The sequence below is a fragment of the Mustela lutreola genome, chromosome X (assembly GCF_030435805.1).
Source record: "Mustela lutreola isolate mMusLut2 chromosome X, mMusLut2.pri, whole genome shotgun sequence".
Classification (NCBI taxonomy): domain Eukaryota; kingdom Metazoa; phylum Chordata; class Mammalia; order Carnivora; family Mustelidae; genus Mustela; species Mustela lutreola.
This window is the reverse complement of record NC_081308.1, coordinates 125,196,842-125,219,241: the sequence shown is the minus strand read 5'-3', so window position 1 is coordinate 125,219,241 and position 22,400 is coordinate 125,196,842.

The following is a 22,400-nucleotide window of genomic DNA, read 5'->3' as shown; positions in this document are numbered from 1 at the left end:
CTTGTTCTTTGTGGAGCCTTATAGTAATGCTGGCAAGTCTTAAGTATGTGGACTAGGTGACGGCAGCCCCACAGAAGGAGGAGCACAAGTCAAATGGCAGTGGGATTGTCTTGTTTAGAGTTTTGGAAAAATGCTAGATCCATCACAGTATTTTGGGGAGAGAGATGAAAGTTGGATTTGTGAGGATACGAGTATCTGGGTATGTCCTTCCCCTTGAAGCCATTGTGTGTGCAGTGCCCTGCCTAGAAAGGTGCCAGTTGCTTAGAATAACAGTAATTGGCACCCCTCTGGGTTGAGTAATGCTCAACAAGAACAAGCCTTCTGATGGTCTTCAAAACCGTGGTGGGGTTGGTATGTCTCCTTGAGCTGCTTGCCTTGAAGAAAGTAAGGTCTGGTAGCCAGCTGTATCTCTGGCATGCTCAAAAAGATCTAGGTGGTTGATTCCATACAATGTTGTGAAAATCTGTAGGTTAGGGAAAAAATGAATATACTTACTATAAGCAAGAAGGGAAACCAGAAACAGGTTTTACTCTGAGTCCTCCTAATCCTCCAGGTAAAGGTCGACCAAATGAGGCCATTATGATCAAGGAAGGTTAGCAAGTTTGAGGACAGGGATTGACATTTTTCTGGGTAATGGGAATATATTTAGTATAATCTTCACACTGTATGGGGGAAAAAGAAGGCTGCATTTTTGTAGTCAAGTTGGGCTTTGCAGGATCTCTCTTTTGAACCATGCATTTTGAAGTGACCTAGCCGCCCAGATCGCCTTGGTAGAGGAACACTCAAGAATTACAACACTGGTGGTTGTCGCTCTCGCCAGCAAGAACGACCCGGAGACGTGATGGGTGGCAAGCTTCTTTATTTGTTCGTTTTCCTCTCTCGCTTTTTTTCTGTGTTCTCACAGGCAATCTCCCCACTATATATATATATATCCACCGCCTCGGCCAATCACCGCTCTAGTTACGCGCCCCTCTCCCTGATCACGCAGTGCGCACGGGCTCACCCATGTCTGCCGTCAGCCAATCAGTCTCGCTTCGTCAAAACCCAGGCACTTCCGCATACGTGACTCCTTGCATCTATTGCATGGCTCTCCACAGCTCCCCCTTTTTATTTATATTTTATGGCAGGGATCGTGCCTGTCTTAGGTTGCCAATCCTCAGCACACATGCTTACCCGTCATCGGGTACTCTCCCTGGTCGAAGAGCCCCTGTCTTAGGTTGCTATGGTGTGGGATCAGTCTTACCCGTCTTTGACTACCGATCCAGCATATTGAGCCATATCTGGGGGGAGGTACCAGCCTCTAGAGCCATCATAGCTTGCACCAAAACTTGTTGTTGCCGTTGCTGCCGTCGCGCAGCTTTACAGATGCACCTCACTAGGAGTACTTGAGCCAGAATCATCAACACCACGAAGGCTCCTACGCCTGCCCAGTTTTTGAGGAACGAGAGTGACTGCTGTAGCATGACAACCCAATCCAAAGCAGTACAGTGGTAAAGCAAAGGCTACCCGATAGATGGAGGGTAATATTAGTAAGGGGTTTCTCCTCAGGAGAGAAGGGGACCCGTGGCAGGCCTGTAGACGCGTTAGTGGTGAAAAAAGAAAAAAGGGGAGTAAAATATCTGACTCATTAGTCAGGGGTAGAGGGGACGGCCAAGCCTTCGCCAGGGCCCACAGCTGAACTGGTTCCGCCTTTGCCGCAGGGTTGAGCTGTAGGACAGTCGTCATCACTATTGTCATTGTCACCAGCATCCTCCGCAGGTTCCGTGGCCACCAGCCTGGTGAGTCGCTCTGGTACCCAGAGTGGGGCGGGCGCATCCTGCGGGAAAACACCAAGGGAACCTCGGTGCCACCTAAGCACCGGGTCGGGCCCTTTCCATAAGCCAGTGAGGACATCTTTCCACTTCACCATTAACTGCTGTGTTTTCTGTTGGCCCCAATGCCGCTCTGCGGCCGAAATGCCATCTCTGTCAACCGTGAGAAAATTTAAAATAAAGGTGACCAAATTGGTGAGGTCATTGGGTGTATGGTAATCATCCCCAACTCCCCCTTTTTGTATTTTTTGCAAGGTAGTTTTAAAGGTTAAATGCGCGCGCTCCACGACGCCCTGGCCTTGAGGATTATATGGTATGCCTGTAGCATGCTGGATATTGTAGCAGGCCAGAAAGTTGCGAAAACCTGCAGAAGTGTAGGCAGGGGCATTGTCTGTTTTTAGGTGCTTTGGCACTCCCCAGCAGGCAAAGCTGCGCAGGCAGTGGGACATCACGTTTTTGACATTTTCTCCTCGCAAGGGGGTCGCACTAACAACCCCCGAGCAGGTGTCCACACTCAAGTGGACATACCTTTGCTGCCCGAAGGAAGGAACGTGTGTTACATCCATTTGCCACAGATGGTTAGGCAGTAGCCCTTTGGGATTTACCCCTAAGGAGGGCATGGGCAAGTGCACCACACAATTGCCACAAGACTTCACGATGTCTCGTGCGTCAGCTCTTGAGATGTGAAAGCGTGCCTTTAATGTTAGGGCATTGACATGCCATCTTTCATGATATCTTTTAGCATCTTCCAGAGCGCTACAAACATAAAAGCGCGCGGCCGCGTCAGCCATTCGGTTTCCCTCAGCCATAGGTCCCGGAAGGTCTGAGTGTGCTCTGAGATGTCCGATATAAAAAGGGGCACCACGAGAGAGTATGAGGTCTTGCAATTCCGTCAGCAGGGAGGAAATTTCTGATTGACTGGCTGAGATAATAGCAGTTTCAATAGATCTGGTAACTACAACTGCATATTTACTGTCTGAAATAATGTTGATAGGCTGATTTTGAAACCTTTGTAGAACACAAATAATTACCAACAACTCTGTTCTTTGGGCTGAGGTCGATGGCACAACAACCGGAATTACCTTTCCCTCCACCACGTAGGCGCCAGTTCCAGATTTGCTACTATCTGTAAACAATGTGAGGGCACCGACCAATGGCTCTAATCAGCAGGATTTAGGCCAAATAAGGGGTGTATTTTTGTAGAATTCAATTAGGGGGTGTGAGGGATAATGATTATCAAATGTAACAGGGTAGGCGACCGTCAAAATGGCCCAATCATCATTTTCATGTGTCAGAATGTTCACTTGGGTTTTGTCATAAGGGATTATACATGCATCGGGCAGTCTCCCAAGGACTTGTATGCTAGCTTTGAGTGTTTTGTTTGCCACCATAGCTACAGCTGTAGCATACGGGGTGATGACGCGGCTAAGATTATTGGGTAGGTAGATCCATAGCAGGGGTCCTCCTTGCCATAAGGCTCCTGTGGGTGACCCAGGGGATGGGATGACTATGGCTTTTACAAGTTTTTCCGGATCACACCTATCTGCTGTCGTCAGGGCTAATCTGATTTCGACCAATTGTAATGCTTTGATGGCATCCGAGGTAAGTGCTCTTGGGGAATCCAGCCTAGGATCCCCAGGCAGTATTTCAAATAAGGGTTTCAATTCTGGTGTAGTAATTTTTATATATGGTCGGATCCAATTAATGTCCCCCAGAAGTTTCTGAAAGTCATTCAATGTGTGCAGACAATCCCTGCGGATTTGTACCAATTGAGGCCTCACTATCGTGTCAGAGAGTTGCATACCAAGGTATTTCTGTAGGTTCCCTGCTTGAATCTTTTCAGGGGATACAGTTAACCCCCATTCTGCCAATTGCTTCTGTAGGAAAACTAGAGCCGGGGGTAGGGACCCCTCCATCTGGCCCGCAGATCAAGATGTCATCCATATAGTGATAACAAACTAGGCTTGGGAATGCTTTCCGAAAGGGTTCCAATGCTCGACTCACATACAACTGACATAAGGTGGGGCTATTAGCCATCCCTTGAGGAAGTACTTTCCATTCATATCTACGGTCTGGTTCAGCATGATTAATTGATGGCAGAGTAAAGGCAAAGCACTCCGTATCTGCAGGGTGTAATGGAATGGAGAAGAAGCAATCTTTAATGTCAATTATAATAGAGGGCCAATTTTTGGGCAGCGCCGTCACGACTGGAAGCCCTAGCTGAATGGGTCCCATGACTTGCATCTGATCATTTATTTGTCGCAAGTCATGTAACAGCCACCATTTGCCTGATTTCTTTTTTATTACAAAGATAGGGGTATTCCACGGGGACGTGGATTCCTGAATACGTCCTGCTTTGAGTTGTTCTTGGACTAATTCTTTAGCCGCTTGTAATTTGTTTTTTGGTAGAGGCCACTGAGGCACCCATCGCGGCTCATTCTGCTTCCAAGTTATTCTGATCGCCTCAGTGGCCGCTAGGAAAAACCCTGACCCCCCCATAGAAGGTGGATTGGGATTTCCCTGGCCTTTGGCCCCAAGGCCTTGGCCGGGCTTATATCCCATGTTTCTCATCATGGCTTGGGAGGCCTCACTATAAAGTTTTTCAGTAGTAATTTTGACATCCATTTGCTCCAGCACATCACGTCCCCACAATGAAACTGGGGTGGCGCAAACGTATGGTTGGAAAATGCCTTTGTGTCCCTCTTCATCCTCCCAATCTAATGATGCGGCACTAATGTCTGGGCTGGTAGCCACCCCTAACCCACGGAGGGTTTGATTAGCCTTGACTAAGGCCCAGGACTTCGGCCAATCTAGACAATTGACGATACTCTTGTCTGCTCCTGTATCCAGGAGCCCCCAAAACTGTCTCCCTCTGATTTTCAGTTTAATCATGGGCCTCTCTTTCATGTCCATGGTAAGGCATGCGAGGGAAGGTCCCGTGGATCCGAGGCCACCCTTTCTCGTCTGGCCTGTAGATGGATAGTTCTCATAATGGCTAGGTAATATTAGGAGCTGTGCAATCCTATCTCCCGGATTTATAATGTTAATGCCTTTTGGAGATGAGATCAGAACTTTGACTTCCCCTTCAAAATCAGGGTCAATTACTCCCGGGTGAACCTGGAGTCCCCGAATAGTGGAGGAGCTCCTACCAAGGAGGAGCCCCACCGTTCCTTTCGGAGGCCCTCCATGCAGATCAGATGGCACAGCTTGCACCCCCATTTCAGGTGTTAGGACCATTCGGGTGGTGGCACAGACGTCAAGTCCGGCGGCGCCTGTTGTGGCTCTCCTGGGCCCCGCGTGGGTTGGCCCTCCTGATTGGAAGGTGGGAAAACCCATCTCGGTTTGGTGGGTAGGGACATTGCCACCCCATACATTTGGTTCGGGCCCCGGGGGGTGGGGCCCTGCCTCCCGTTTTTTGAATTCCCCCAGTTATTAGGTGGCAATGGGTTCCCTTCAGTGTCAGCTACGGATCGACATTCATGTGCCCAATGATTTCCCTTTCTGCATCGCGGGCAAAGTTGAGGCTTGGCGCCCCCTGGCGGCTTGATTGAGGGTACTTTCCCAGCCTGGGTTCCACGCTGCGGGCAATCCCTCTTTATGTGACCTTCCTGGCCACACTGAAAGCACCCTTTAGGGCGGGCTCCTCCCTGGCCCTGCATAGCTTGTGCGAAAGCTGCCGCCATGACTTGTCCCTGAATTATGGGTCCCGTTATATCCCTGCAAACTTTGATGTAGGCTGATAGGTCCTTTGATCTCCAGGGTCTGATAGCCTCTCTACACCACTTATTGGCATTTTCAAAAGCCAATTGTTTGATTAGCGGCATCGCTGTATCGGCATCCCCAAACATTCTGCCTGCGGTCTGCATTAATCTATCTACAAAATCAGCATAGGGCTCATTGGGCCCCTGCAATATCTTGGATAATTGCCCTTGCAAGTCTCCTGCCCCCCTCAGAGTTTTCCAAGCCCTGGTGGCTGCCGTGGCTATCTGCTGATACACCGCAGGGGGATAGGTACTTTGCACTTGGGCCCCGAGGTATGGCCCCGTGCCCGTTAGCATGTCCAAATTCCATTGCGGGTTGCCTGCGGCTGCATTCCTCCGTGCTGTGTCCTGACAATTGTCCTGATTTTGGATTTTCCATTCCAGACATTGTCCTCCACTTAAGACCGCTCTGGCCAAGTTGGCCCAATCCTCAGGAGTGAGGAAGAGCGCTCCCAGCGACTCCACAAGGGAGACAGTAAAGGCTGCCTGGGGTCCATAGGCGCTGACTGCCTCCTTAAGCTGCTTTACCAACTTGAAATCTAGCGGCTGGTGATACCTCTGCTGGTTCTGATCTTCTAACACTGGAAAAAAGCCTTTTCCTGGGCCAAGAACCTCTCTCCAATTTTGTGCTATGCAGTCCGAGCAATGGCATGTTCTGGCACAGCTTGGCCTGTATGGCGGGGGCCATTCATAAGGCGGTGCCGTAGGGCTAGAGTGTGGAGGCGGCACAACTTCCGCTTCTAATTTTGACTGCGCCACAGCCGTAGCTTCCGCTTTTACTCTCAGCTACGCCATTACTTCTCCTTGCATTCTTAATTCCTCTAATGCCTTCTGTAACTCCATTTCCTTATCCTCAAATTGCTGTCTTACGATTTCCAACTCTTGTAATGCCTGGAGACTGGGAGATTTCTCCTCCTTATCTGCCTCTCTTTCCCCTACGTCCTGCAACTCGCTATCTGAGAGTCCTTCCGAACTTTCACTTTCAGAGTCGGAGTCTCGGGAGGACCCTTTACGAGACTCCTCCTTTACCTGCTCCAGAACCTCCCCTCCCTGGTACACTGCTCGCTTCAAGGGCTCTCGAGGAGACTGTAAACACACTCTCACCAAAGACCACACGGCAAGGGTTCCCGAAGTTACAGATGGGCATCGTTTCAAGTCCTCCCCCAGGTGCTCCCACTGTGGTATATTCAGGAGCCCCTCCTCTATAAACCAGGGGGCAACTTCTCCTACTTCTCTCAAGAAAGCGCGGGCTGTTTTCGTTTTTAAACGGGTACCATTTGCCTTAAGGATATCCTTTAGAGGGCCCTCCATTCTACACCTAGCAATCTCGTTTCCCATCTCGGGAAAACGTTTTCTTATCGTCCCTGAAGAACTTTACAAAACAAGCGTATTTCCAATCGTCTTCAGGGAACCTCCCTGTCTCTAGACAGTTATTGGTGCACTCCTTACCGTATCGTTGCTCTACCTCGTCACCTCTCCGCGGCGCGGGCGAAGTCCCGGGTTTCGGCACCACTTGTCGCTCTCGCCAGCAAGAACGACCCGGAGACGTGATGGGTGGCAAGCTTCTTTATTTGTTCGTTTTCCTCTCTCGCTTTTTTTCTGTGTTCTCACAGGCAATCTCCCCACTATATATATATCCACCGCCTCGGCCAATCACCGCTCTAGTTACGCGCCCCTCTCCCTGATCACGCAGTGTGCACGGGCTCACCCATGTCTGCCGTCAGCCAATCAGTCTCGCTTCCTCAAAACCCAGGCACTTCCACATACGTGACTCCTTGCATCTATTGCATGGCTCTCCACAGGTGGTCACCTTCTGTCCCATGATGGATTTGGAGATACATGGGTCTTTGTGATGACTGCCTTAATACAGTTAGGGCCTGTGTGTGATAGCAGGGATTTCTATCACAAGTTCAATGGTACGTTTCTAATAGGGTGAATATGTAAACCTTAGAGGAAACGTAATTTCTTTTTTTTTTTCCAAAAAGATTTTATTTATTTGACAGAGAGAGATCACAAGTAGACAGAGAGGCAGGCAGAGAGAGAGGGGGAAGCCACTCCCTGCTAAGCAGAGAGCCCGATGTGGGGATCCCGGGATCAAGACCTGAGCCGAAGGCAGAGGATTAACCCACTGAGCCACCCAGGCGCCCCTAGATAACATAATTTCTTATAGAAGAAGAGACACAGGAAAATTTTTGTTCTCTCTTTATCCTCGTTATACAGTTGAAGGGATTCACACTGTAGAAGGATTGAAAGATGGAGGCCAGTAACATATGTAGTCTTAAAAAAATCTGGGTACTGTCCTCCTGATAGCACGGAATGACGAAAGCTATATTTGAGAGTATGACGAGGAATGGGTAGGTCCTCCACTTTGAAGCCAAGCTGTGTGACATCCCTTCTCAGAGGTGTGAATTACTTAGATCTAATCAGTGACTTTACGGTTGGAGGGAATCTCCAAAAGGAAGTGGACTGGTATCTTCGCGACCAGCAACGTGGTTGTAGACACATGTGTTGTTGAACTGCCTACCTTGAACTGAGGAAGGCCCTGGAAGCCTCCTGCATCGTAGGCATACTAGGAATGATTTCCATGGTTAGTACCCAAAACCGTAAACACCTACAGATTTGAGAAAACGATGGTAGTTTCCAAAGAAGAGACACGGAAGTAAGGTTGTTCTGACTATTCAGGTAAATATAGAAAAAGTAAGGGATCCCATATAGAAGAAAGATACAGATGAGGGAACATTATGTTGGCATTGTCAAGGGTTAAGGAAAAACGATGGTTGCAGTCATCATGCTGCTGTGGGGGCGAGGTGGAGGCACATAGGTGAGTGAGTGGGCCTTGGACATTAAGTGTTTTGTGCCATAACATGTGTAGTGCCCTGCACAGGAAGGTGCTAATGTCATTGATGAAGAATGATTAGTTCCTGCCTGAGTAGAGTAATGCTCACTAGAACAACATTTGTGGTGGCCTCCAGAGCAGTGATTCGAATAGAGATGTATTTGTCCCTGTGCTCCCTACCGTGAATATAAGAGGGTCCTGGCAGACGAATAGGTAAGATCTCAGATATTGTCCAGATGATGTCACTGGTCAGTTCTCATTGTTTCTATAAAAGAAAAAGGAAGATACTTCAGACCCAGCCTTGCTGGTTCTTGGTCCCCATCAATACCAGGGCACCGCAGCGTGTGCGAGTGGATCTCCACAGAAGGATCAGAGCCCATGGTAAGTCAGTAGGTGGGCGTTATAAGGATTGATGAACAGCAGGGGGCACGGTCATCCTGACATGTCCGGGAGGGAGGCGAAAGCTACCTGTGAGAGCGCAGGGTGTGCGGGCAGGGCCTCTGCCTTGGGTCAGGCTGGGGCCAGTGTCCCGCCCGGAGCGCAGCCAGACCAGAGCCTGCGTGTTGCGGGTGCCTCTCCCGGGAACGCGCTGCTCTCCAAGAACATCGGGGTGGCCTCTGGCGCTGCGGTGGGCCCTGGGCCGCCGCCCTCCCCGGAGGAGCGCTCGCCCGGGCCACCCCCTGGATCTGGGATCCCCAAGGGGACTTGAGTGTTCCGTCTCCGGTACAGACGAGGATTCTTCCCCGGAGAAGAGGCCCCGAGAGAGAACCGGGTGGCGCCCGTCAGTCCTGCCATCCTTGCAGGGAGACGGGAGCGGCGAGGCGCGCGCGGCGAGAGCAAGGTGCTCCTTGGGAGGACCGGCGTGCAGCAGGTGGCAGGAGTGTGGGAGCTCTAGTGACCCTGCTCCTGTGGTTGGGGGCGGGAGAAGAAGAAGAAGGGCCTTTCTGAGCTCACGGGGCCTGGCAAGCTCCTCTCCCCGGGGCCGTGCTGCGTTGGGGGCCCTACGCAGACAGGTGCCAAGGAAGCAGAGTGCACACTCTTAGCACCTGCTGGGTAGGCTCCCGGGCAGTAAAAGCCTGCTCACGGTGGTGGTGACGTCAGTGGCGAGGGGGGAGGATGCTGCCGTCTTCGAGGCTCTGGGCCCGAAGCCAGGCGAGTCCGGGCAGCCCCCTGGGCCCTATCCCCGTCGACACTGGGACGGCGTTTTCTGCATATAACTGGCACACAGAGTCCCCTCAGGCTTAGGTATGGGAGTCCGTTATCGGACGCGCTTCTCATTCCGGGATGCCGAGCACAAGTGTGGCTGCCGTGCCACGGCCCCGTACGTGCTCTTCCGTGTCGTTCAGGTGACTTCCGTGTCGTGGTGTTAGCGGTGAAGACCCAGAAGTTGGGCAAAGAGTAAGGAAAGGGGAAGAAGGTGGTTCTGTGGGTCCTCGTAGTCCTCGAGCCAAGCAGAGGCGAGCGCATGAGGGCCTCCCCTCCGAGGGAGAGCTGCCGGCGGGCCTTGTAGGCGTTGGAACCCTGTAGAGCGGGGGGGACAGTCTGGGCTACCACTCTGGTGATTTCGTGGGGGAGAGACCAGGGAGCTCCGGATCTTGGGGACGGTTCCGTTCGCGGACCGAGGCCGTGTGCCGTGCCTTGCCTGGACAGGGAGTCATCGCTTGGACTCGCTTGCAGTGACTGCCAGCCCAGGTAGGGCAAGGCTCACCAGGACCAACGTGCGGTGTCCTGCGTCCCGGGAGGGGGCGGGAGAGCCAGCTGCGCACCGGGAAGACGGGCTTCTCTGACCGCCATCTCGCTCCTGGTGTCCCGGATCCCGCAGACGATTTCTGTGTCCCGTTGCCGACACGGTGACTCTGTTTCTGTTGCAGAGGCGGACGGCGGCGACCTGGTGTTGGAAGACGGGGTACAGGACCCAGCCCGTCGTCGGTGGATCGTCCTCGTCGTCGTCCGGGTCGTTGGGAGCAAATGAGGGGATCCCCAGGGCCAGGGGCACGGCGGCGGGAGTGAGGGGGCCCAGACCTGGGGACGACGATCTGGGGAGTCCTTGCCGACGGCGAGCAGGACGTGGCGCGGAGACCCGAGAGCTCCTGGGGAGTGAGGACGGAGAAGCGTGGGCTGTGGACCTGGAGCGAGCTGTGAGCGGTGCTCTATCCAGGGGGGTGCTGATGACGTCCACTAAGAGTGATTAGTCCCCTCCTGGACAGAGCACTGCCCGCTACGAACGGCGATCGGCTCGGAGGGTCGCTTGCCCCTGGGCCGGCTGCCTTGACGGGAGGCAGCCGTGGCAGACTCCGGGCTGTGTTCTGAGCCATCCTCAAGATGGTCTGCGGTCCTCCTCTTCCCCGTGTGAACACTTAGGAGCGAGGGCAGATGAGGGCTCTCTGTAGAAGAGGGGGCCACCGAAGCCGCCGCCTCCTCTGCGGGTTTACGCGCGTAGCTGGTCGAGGTAGAGATGTGCCGGGATCCCCGCAGAGGGGAGAGTGCGAGCTGGAGGACAGTCGGTCTCCAGCATTTTCGCTGAGTGGGAAACACAGGGTACAGGCCTCAGGATGTGCCGGAGGTGGGAGGAACCCACGCTGGAGGCGCGGGGGGACGTGGCAGCTTCTCCGTACGGCTTGGGGTGAGCCGTCCCTCCCTTTATCCACGCCGAGTGCAGTGTTCCCCTCAGTCATGTGCAGATGAGGGGATCTTCATTTAAGGAGAGATGCCAGCGGGAGAGGACAGTGGTTGAGTATCGTGCAGACTTGTTGGAAAATCTTTTGTCAAGTCATCCTGGCTGTGGGGAGACTGTGGGAAGGTGCAGCTGATGGTGTGAGGGGTATCTTGGAATTCTTCCTCATTGCAGTCCTACTGTGTACAGTGCCTGACCAGGGTGGTGATCATGACGTCCAGTAAGTGCCCTCAGTTTCCATTTGGGGACAAGAGTGCTCACCGAGAAAACTGCCGTGACTATCGGGCCAGTGGAGGTAGAAAAGTGGAAAAGTCCTTGATTTGCCTTTCTTGAAACCAGGAGGGTCCTGGCTTCCACCTGAGTGTAATCACAGGCATTCGAACGAAAGTCTCATTGGTTCAGTTGAATGAGGTAAACACCTTCAAATTAGGAAAGACTAAAATACTTATAAAAGATAATAGCAAGACATACTCTTGTCCTCTCTGGGTTCCTGTTGTCAACCAGGTAAATGTTCAGTGGGTTTCGGGATCCCCGGCATAGAGGGATTGGAGTTGGAGGGCAAGGCAGGCGCTGTGTAGGGCTACTGGCAAATGCTGGGTGTAGTCATTGATACCGTGGTTTTGAGAGAGCAACAGGATGCATCTGAGGTCATGAGGCGTGTTGTGCAAGTCTATGCTGTTGCAAAGCCATGTGCAGCATCCTGCCCTCTAAGACACATATCACACAGCCTGTGTGTAATCGGTGTCTCTGTGATTGTAGCACTGCTCCAAAAAGTCACTCCTGTTTCTTATTCCACTGATGCACGTGGAGATGCACATGAATCTGTCTGCCAGTCTTGAACACCTGGGTGCCTGGACAGCCAGCTGTGTCACATTCATTCTCACCATGGCTTCAGCAGTCAGTCTGTCCTTCCAGTGTGAATGATGGCATATTCAAGAAGATAAGGATGCTTGTAAAAGAAGAAGACAACACGGAAACGAGCTTGATCTCTGGGTCTTCATAATTATCCGGAGAAAAGATTGTGGATTCCAAACTAAACAAATACTGCAAGAGCCGGAGGATAGTGGATTGGCATCCTCTTAGGGTCAGTGAAAATCCTGAGAGGTGCGGGTGAGTGAGAGCTACATAGAAGAGTGCTTGGGCATTGGGCAGCATTTGTGATGAGGAAGGATGTGTGTAGTGCCCTGCCCAGGAGGGTGCTCACTTCATGGACTGAGAGTGAGTACTTCCTGCCTGGGCAGAGTCCTGCTCACTGGAACAAACATTTATGGGATCCCCAGAGTGATGTCGGTGGTGGAGGTACATTTGTTTCTGTGCTCCTTACGGTGAACCAGGAGGCCCCTGGTAGTCCTCTGGTTGTGATTTCAGGAATCTTCAAGTTGGTTTTAATGGTCTATTGGTAATCTGAAGAAAACCTGCAGATCTCAGAAATGACAATGCCTTCTACTCGTGGAGACTAACACATGAAATGGTTTTCTTTTCTGGGTTCCGACCATCACAGCGCAAGTAGAGGGAGACAGTGGATCACCTGGGAGAGGTAAGAATGTTGGTGGGTCGTGGCTGTGCATTGCTGAGGGTTATGGGTAAATCTTCGAGACAAGCAATACGACAGGGTGAAGGGAGAGATGAAAACTTGTCTTGAGAGCCCATGGATTGGGCAGTTCCTTAAAATGGAGCCTACCTGGCCAGCCAGTCCATGGCCCACCTACCGAGAAATGTGCTCATACCTTGGACTACGTTGTACTAGCACCTGTCCCCAAGGAGTCGCACTCAACACGGACATTGTGTTGGTGACCTTCAGACTGGTAATGCGCGTACAGTCCTTTGTGTCCCTGTGCTGTGTGCCTGGAACTCAGGAGGATTCCTGGCTACCACCTGCATCTCCGGCATCCTCGTGTTCATTTCAGGGGTGGATTCCTGTCGACGTGAGTGTGTAGATGATCGTGAAGATGATGATTCCTCCTAAGAGAAGAAGGAACGTAGGAGCTCACTGTTCCCTGCCTCCACAGAGTTCCAAGAGTCACCGTAAAGCCGGCCAGGTAACGCACGCCCGGGGAGGTTTGTGTGTTGGAGGGAAGCAAGTCGGCACTGTTGAACTGTTATGGGAAACTGGGGAAGAACGTCACATGGCAGTGGTGGTGAGACAGGAGAGCCGCAGTTGACAGGTGAGTGGCGACGTGGTTGGCGACCTCCCTTGAGTTGCCCGGTGTGCGTCCCCCTGCCTAGAAAGGTGCCGATACCACAGTCTGGGTGTAGTCAGCGCCTTCCTGGGCAGAGTGACGCTCTACCAGCACAGCGTTCCGGGTGGCCTTGGGACCAGTAGGATGGCGGACATGCTGTTTGCCGGTGCCTTCTGCTTGGAAGTGAGGAGCGAGTGCCCTGGGAGGCACGTGGATCACCGCCTTCCTGAAGCGGATTTCCATGTTTCCTTCCTTTTTGTTTTTTTAAAGATTGATTACTTGGAAGAGAGTCAGAGCACATGCACGCAGAGCGGGAAGGAGAGGAAAGCGTAGGGACTGTGGTCCGCGCAGGGCCAGACACACGGGTCCCCGTGTCCACCGTGAGCTCACGACCGAGCCAAAGGCCGGAGACCGATGCTTCACCGACTGAGCCACCCAGGGGCTCCTCAGCGTTTCGTTTCCCATGGTGGGAACACCTGAGGGACTAGAAGGAGTGCTCCCTGTTGGAAGAGGAAGCCTCGGCCCCGAGGTTTCGGCTCCGTTGCTTCTGTTGGTTGCGGGGCACACAGGGAGGTGGCGGGCTCCCGCACGCTGGAGGGCATGAAGTCGGAGGGCAGTGGCCGGGCGTGTCGTGGGGTTAGGGAAGATGTGGTGACTTCTGCTGTGAAGGGGACAGCTCCCGTCCTCCCTGTGAGCCCCGCCCACCGTTGTTCCCGCTCGAGAGGGCTGAGTGCACTGCAGCTCTTGAGAGCCTGTCGGGCCAGACAGGCAATCGCAGGCCTATTAAGAGAAAAGCACAGTGACGGTGGCCTTCAGGTCGGGGTTGGGGAGAAGATGCTGTCCCCTGTCCGCATCCCGGTTCCCATCCGAGGTATCCTTCCGATGGTTTCCGTGTTCCCATTTGGAAGCACGAGAACACCTGTGGGGTAGAGATGATGAAGAAACTTCACGAAGAATGAGAAAAAGGGAGAACAGGCTTCTTGTCTCTGGCCCTCCCCTCCTCCCGGCAGAGGTAGAGAAGGGGAGGGCTTCCCCCGAGGGAGGGATACAGCTTGGAGACCGCGTGCCGGAATGGGGTACGCTGGTGCGGAAATCTCGGGTGTAGCCCTCCCGATGTGGCGGAGGGCGAGCAGACCGCTCCCGTTGAGCCCGTAGGGTGGCCTTGGCTGGTTCCTCCTCGATCTGTACTGTGTGCGCTGCCCTGCTCGGACTGGCAGGCATTGTAGAGAGTGCCTCGTAATGTTTGCCTTTCCGAGTAGAGTAACGCTCAGCTCTGCCGTCGTGCGCCAGCGAGCCTCGAAGACCGCGGTAGGGCCGCAGCTGTCCGGGATCCCGAGCTGTCTGCCTGGGACCCAGGTGGCCTTGGTGTGCTGCCTGGTTCTGACCTTCGGTCGCCTCACGATGGTCGCCCTTGTCCATTGGAACCTTGTGATCTCCAGCTTGGAGGAGATGCAGGTCCTTCCTTTGACAGGAGAGGAAACCGGGGAGGAAGCCTTTCTCTCACTGGTTCTTCTCCGCACCAGGGTCACTGGAGAGCAAAGGAGGTGATCCTTGCCGAGGGAAGTCGGATGCTGGAGGTCCTTGGATCAGGCTTGTGTAGGTTCTGGGAAAACCTTTGGTACAGTCCTTGGCATATGTAGTGGGTAGAACCAGGACAGCTCCTTGTGAGAAGAGGCGGTTTTCTGGGATGGTCTTTCACCATGAAGTCATGCTGGCTGCGCTGCTCTCCCCTACAGGTGCCGGTCACTTTCACCGTAGGGATGGTAGTGCCTGTGTGGGTGGAATAACGATCATGAGTAAAAGTTTCTGTGATGACCTTTGGCCCCCACTGGGGATGGAGCAGCATGGGTGCTCGATCTCCCTGCCGTGAACTCAGGAGGGCGCAGGCAGTGACCTGGAGTACAGGCCTTCTCGTGTCGATTTCAGGGGCCCAGTGTTGACCATGTGAATACCTAAAGCTCAGAGAGAAGGTGATTTTGCTTCCTTCTGTAAGAGAATACGGTAACAGTCTTACTCTGTTTCCATCACCATCCTGGTATGCATCGAGCCCATGAGAAGTTCACCACAGTTATTTGGCTGGAGGTTTGTGTCCTTGAGATTCGTGTTTGAACCCAGAAGAACTCTAGTACCTTCTTGCATGTGATAGGAGACATCCAGAAGAATACTTGTGTAGTTTTGTCCTCAGCTTATGAACACCTAAGATTTTAGTGAAGATGAGGCTACTTCTAGAAGTAGAGGAACAGCAACCGTTTCATTCTGTGAGTCCTCATAGAGATGCTGGATAATGTAAAGCACCTGAAAGTCGTTTCACAGAGGGAAGGTTTACGTTGGAAGATGGTATGTCTGTGCTGTCTAGTGGCCTGGAAAAATTGGGAGGACACCCATCGCGATATGGTGGAGAGAGAGATGAGAGGAACAGTGGACATTTTAAGTGGGACTGGACATTTACATTAACGTGACCCATGCTGTGTTGTCCCCTACTGTGAAAAGTACCCAAGGTAGAGACTACATGTCATCTGTGCCTTTCTGTGTAATGGTCAACAAGAGCCATGGATGTGGTGGCTTTCAGAACAGTGATGCAAGTTGCGTGTGGTACCGAGCTGCCTGCCTTGAAGTTAAGAGAGCCTTGGCATTCACCTGGGCCTGGTCTTGGCATGTTCAACATTTTTTGTCATTTTTCCTAATAATGTGAAGAGTTACAGAGAGATAAAATGAAGATACTTCTTAAAGAAACTAGTTTATTCCCTTTGAGTCCTCAGAAATGTCTGCATGACGCTAGATCTGAGGCAGTCACCACTCCGGAAGGTGCAGGCTGTAGGGGAGTAGAGTCAAACCGAAGCGGTAGGTTTTTTCACTCGAACTATGGTGTGTGCAGTGCATGATATAGAAAGGTAATATTTACACATAGTATGTGTTGTTCAATTTCCCTTTTTTTAAAGAATTTTTTAATTTATTTGTCAGAGTGAGATTTTTTTGGAGTAATTTATTTATTTGATAGAGCAGAAGTACGGGGAAGCCGCAGGCCCTGTTGTGGGGCTCTGTCTCAAGACTCTGAAATCATGACGTGAGACAGAATCAAGAGTCGGCCACTTATTTGTCTGAGCCTCCCAGGCACTCCTGAAGACAAGTGTTGATAGAAGTGTACAGGGGAACATGCATGTTCTCCCTTAGTCTTCACAATTGTTCTGGCAAACATGGTGTTCTTGGTGGTGTCCTCACTAATAAAAACATGCCTGTTGGCTGGCAGTAGGTCATCATCATCAGCGATGATAGAGTGTTCGTGGGTACAATCATTGTGACGCTGTGGCGGTGAGGTAAGCCATCTTAGAGCATGAGAGGGACACTGGACAGCATCTGAGCCGTGGTGTGTACAGTGCCTTGCCCAGAAAGGTACTGAATACGTTTATTAAATGTGATCAGTGCCTTTCTGGGTAGAGTAATGTTCACTATAAGCAACATTTGTGGCATTTTTCAAATCCACGATTGGGGGTGCGTCTGTCCTTAGGCTGACTGCCTTCAACACAGGGGGACCCTGGCAGACATCTGGGCCTGTTCTCAGGTATTTTCAAGCTGATTTCAGTGTTCTGTTGCTAATAATGTGAACACCTATAGATAAGAGAAAATAAAGACACTTGCTAAATATACAAGATAACACAGATGAAGGTTGTTTTTTTTTGAGTCCTAAGATGATTCAAGTCAATGTAGAGAAAGAGGGTGTGTATGCCCAGTGACCGAGGTATGAAGCTAGTGGGGAGTGGGCCTCCATTTTCTGAGGTTATAGAAAGATCTTGGCCAGTCTTGGCCAGGCAATATGAGAAGGGGAAGGAGAGAAAGTGCACTGAGGAGAGCAAGAGGGACAGAGCCTGCCCTGCCCTGCCTCATTCTCTCTGCAGTGCTGCCCACAGAAAGGGGCTCATCACTGAGGTTTCGTGTCCCTAGCGCTTGTCTAGGGTAATGCTTAACAAGAACAAGGTTTTTGAGATGGTCTTTATAAGTGATGAGATGAAATCCATCTCTGTGGTTGAAGACTTAAAACTAGACGGTACTGTTACCACCTGGGTCTGATCATAAACATCATGAAGAAGTTTTTAGTGTTCTGTTTTTAACAAGGTGAATATAGTTTAGAGAAGATGGCGATACTTTTTATAGATGAAGACCACACAGAAAGATGCTCGTTCTCTGGGCCCCAGAATTGTTTTCAGGCAAACATTGAGACCCGAGAGAATCATCACTAAGGGAAAAGCGCCAGTTGAGGTGTAGTGTGTCAGCATTATTGACATGTATGGGGAACTCTTTAGGGCACTCCATGATATGAATGGAGAGATGGAAAGGTACCTTGGACCGGGAAAGAGGAACTGGGCATGTCCTTCACTTTGAAGCCTTGCTTGTACAATGCCCTTCCCAGAAAGATACTAGTCATTGAGACTGGCGCCTGTTTGGGTACAGTAATACTCAACAAGAAAGACGTTGTACTCACTTCGGAACAGTGATGGGGTTGGAGAGATAAGTGTCCTTGAGCTCTCCCTTGAACTCAGGAAAGTACTTGGAGCCACATGTCTCTTTGGCATCCTCAAAATAGTTGCAGTGGTCCATGCCTTATAATGTTGTGAACACCTCCAGATCAGGAAAGAAATAGGAATATAGCACAGATGCAAGCTCATTCCATAAAGGTAGGCCAGGTGAGCACACCCCAAGGTAGGTTTGCAAGTTGGAGGACGAGTGCATTGGCATTTTCTTGAGTTACGCGGTAATATCTGCACAATCCTCATGCTCCGATGGGACGAGAGAGGAAAGAAAGTACATTTCTGAGGCCGTGTTCGACTTGGTGGGTCCTCTTGCTTGAGCCACGGTCTGCAAAGTCCCCTGTCCACGCAGAAAGGTGCTGATCACTTAGCCTGCATGGTGCTCGCACCTGTCTTGGCCAAGTCACTACTGAACAAGAGCAGCATTTCGGTGGCTTCAGCCGCAGCCGGGCATGGAAATGCACACGTCTTGAACCCAGGAGAGGCCTAGAAGCTCTCTGGGTATGTCGGCAGGCGTTTGCAAGATGCTTTCATCGGGATATTTCTAACAGTGGACACAGATAAAGGCTGGAGAAGATGAAGACAGGTTTTTTTTTTTTAATGAGTTTTAATGAGTATATATAGTTTGTTCATTTTGTATCATCCTAATTATCCAGGTAAATGTATCAAAAGTGAGGGCAACTCCACGAAGTGCAGGTTTGAAAGTTGGAGGGCAGCACGTTGGCATCATCTCGGGTTATGAGTAGGCGAAATCCTAACAGGAACGGCATTTGTGGTGGTCTTCAGACCAGTGATGGGGCTGTCCTTGTGTCGGTTTTCTAGCTGCCCTTTGTGACTCAAGAGGGCTCTCGCACCTGTATCTTCTGCACCTTCAGGGTGACTTGACGGTTTTGTTCTGGTGAAAACCTGGGAGAGAAGATGAGGACGTTTCCTATCAGAAGAAGAGAGCGCAGGAACAGTGTGGTCTCTGTGTCTTCAGAATCATCCAGGTAAACAGGAGAACATGGGAATCCTGTGTGAGGGAAGGATGCACGTGGAGGCACAGTGTATGTCTTCGTCTGGGTTTATGGGATGGTCCTGGGTGCAGTCCTCATGACCTGTGGTGGGCAGAGCAACGAGGCCTGCATTGAGAATGGAAGAGGGACTTGGTATGCTCAGTGCTGTGTCCGGCCCAGGAAGGTACCTTTTTGGGTAGAGTAATGCTCCACAAGAGTATTTCCAGTGGCCTATGGAACACTGATGGGGTGGGCTTGGCAGGTATCATTTGAGGTCTCTTTCCAGAGCACAGCTGGGTATCCATCATTACCAAGATCTTTTCACTTTAAGTGTGGCCATCGGGCCAGTGAGGTTTCTCCGAACTGATAGGGTGGGTTCTTCTAGTAGATCTCGGCCATCCACTAATACAGAGTAAAGCAGCGAACAATGGTGGCTTTAACTCATGTTAGGAACAAATGTTTTTAAAGATTATTTGTTTGTTTATTTTGAAAGAGACCGAGAGAGCAAGCATGAATGGGGGAGGGGCAGAGGTAGAGGGAGAAGCAGACTTCCTGCTGAGCAGGGACTCCCATGCCTCCCCTCCTTGTGGGGCTTGATCCCAGGATCCTGGGATCATGGTCCAAGCCAAAGGCAGGTGCATAACCAGCTAAGCCACCCAGGTGTCCTATGATTAGAGAAGGTTTTTTTTTTTTTTTTTTAAGATTTTATTTATTTATTTGACCGAGAGAAATTACAAGTACGCTGAGAGGCAGGCAGAGAGAGAGAGAAGGAAGCAGGCTCCCTGCTGAGCAGAGAGCCCGATGCGGGACTCGATCCCAGGACCCTGAGATCATGACCTGAGCCTAAGGCAGACGCTTAACGACTGATCCATCCAGGTCCCCCACCCCCAAATACATAACCGTCTTGCTAGACGCATCAGTCCCCTTGATTGTAGTGATGGTTTTAGTCCTGTTTTTACATGTTTTCACTCATCCAGTTGTACACATTAAATATGTTCAGTCCTTTTTATAGCAATCATATCTCAGTAAATGCATTGAAAGGAAATAAAAGCATGTTACCTCCCAGTTAAGCAGTCCTTCAGTAAGTGATTCGTGCTGACTACTGCCACTACCCCTGCTTTGTTTATTAGCCAGGTAGAGAACTCATGATGTCACCGCCTTTGAACAGGATGGTATCCGTGGAGATGGTAATGACCACCGTGCTTGGGTATACCATGTAGGACATATTTTTGTTAAGAATTACACTGTTCTTTGGATATTTATAGATATTTTAAAATTCTCAGAAAATTGATTCAAATGAGGAAATAATTTTGATAATTTATTAACGTCACACAAGAAACATGCTTTTTTTAAAAAAATATTTTATTGATTTATCAGAGAGAGAGAAGGGGAGAGAGCGAGCACAGGCAGACAGAATGGCAGGCAGAGGCTGAGGGAGAAAGCAGGCTCCCTGCTGAGCAAGGAGCCCGATGTGGGACTCGATCCCAGGACACTGGGATCATGAGTGACCTGAGCCGAAGGCAGCTGCTTAACCAACTGAGCCACCCAGGCGTCCCAAGAAACATGCTTCGTTAAAGCACATTTGAAATCAATTCCCTATGCCTGGTACTTAACACAAAGCTGCATTTTTCATGCGGCAGGAAATCTGTAGACACCCAAGATAAACCAGAATTTCAAGGAGTTTCCTGGTGGCTCTGTCGGTCATGCATCTGACTCTTGATTTCCACTCGGGTCATGATTCCGGTTATGAGATCAAGCCCCACATCAGGCTCTGCACTAGACAGGGACCTGCTTCAGATTCTCCAGCACCCCCCCACACACACAATATTCACACACTCTCTCCTTCTCCCTCTCAAAAAACCCCCCACAAATTTCAAAGGCATATGGTTCTTTACTGTTTCATATACTTTTTTCAGTATGCTTATTTTTTTAAGGTTTTTTTTTTTTTTTTTAATTTATTCGACAGAGAGCACAAGCAGGCAGAGAGACAGGCAGAAGGGGACAGGGAAGCAGGTCCCCTGCTGAGCAGAGAGCCCAATTCGGGACTCGATACCAGAACCCTGGGATCATGACTTGAGCCAAAGGCAGAGGCTTAACCCACTGAGCCACCCAAACGCCCCAGTGTGCTTATTTTTTAAAAACGTATATACATGCCAAGAAGCATACATAATCATTTTCACTCAACTCAAGCTATGAAGATTAAGCAAACGTATTAGAGAGGGCATGATTGTATGACTTACTGCTAAAAATGAAAAAAACTGATTTTTATCAAGTCACAATTTTGAATTTCACCTTCGGGTCCTATCAGTGCATCTGTTGCTTTGAACTCCGCTTCTCTTCTTGATTCCCGATGACCCCCGCCTTTGAGTTAGTGCACTTTATGTTGATGATATTATTTGGTTGTTGCTATTTTCAAATCTTTTTATGTCCTTTGTTTGGGTCACTTCTGACTTTCAGCAGGCCTGGCCTGCTTGTGCTGCTGACTTCAGGGTGGTAAAGGAAGCCGCATTCCGCGTGCGCTGCCTGCAGGGGTGCTTCCGGCCTTCCTTGCTGCCCGGCGCTGGGGCCCCTGGACAGCTAGCTCGCAGGGTGGGCGGGGAGGGGTTTGAGGAAAGTCGTTTTCTCATAAATATAGCTGCTTTGTGAGAAATTTGCTTTTTCTTGGCAACAAATGATGTAAAATAAGTCATTGTTGTGTCTGTCACTAGGTTAGAAAAACAATTAGGAAATATTTCCGTACCCATTTTAACACCAGTTTTATAATTAATAATAGTGAAGATGAATTTAATTTGTGATTGGCATGTTAGTATTAACCCAGTGTTTAAATGATCATTGTTAATGTTAAATCAGTATGGCTTTATTAACATTAAAGTTTATATTTCTTTTCATACAGGTAGGAAGCATTGAGGAGTATATAGGTAGGGGGCTTGGTTATTTGATTTCTAAGGAAGTGAGGGTTAGATACTCTATTTATTTGATCGACAGAGATCACAAGTAGGCAGAGAGGCAGGCAGAGAGAGAGGGGGAAGCAGGCTCCCCGCTGAGCAGAGAGCCCGATTCGGGGCTCGATCCCAGGACCCTGAGATCATGACCTGAGCCGAAGGCAGAGGCTTAAACCACTGAGCCACCCAGGCGCCCCTATTTGTACTAATTTTTAATGATGAATGTTGTTTATTTACAGGGACAAGTGAATCTAGGGTATATATACACAGACAGATTTATGTACCCTGTATAGATCTTTAAAAGTTTTCACTCTGGTACCTTAATATTCAAATTCATTTTTTCTTGTTAAACACAGACTGCGATGTTTAGTTTTAAATGTCATCCTAGGGGCACCTTGGGTGGATCGGTCAGGGAGGCATCTGATTTCAACTTAGGTCCCGGGATCAAGCCCAGCATGGGACCCCGCACTTAGCGGGGAGTCAGCTTGACATTCTCCCTCTCCCTCTGCTCCCCATACTCACACTCACTCTCAATTACCAAAAAATGTCACCCTAGTTAGGCAGTAGTACCCACTTTTTGATCAAACACCAATATAGATGTTGCCATGAGGCTATATTTTCAGATGAGATTAACATTTAAATCCATGGGCTTTAAAGACGGCTGATTACATTCTAGAA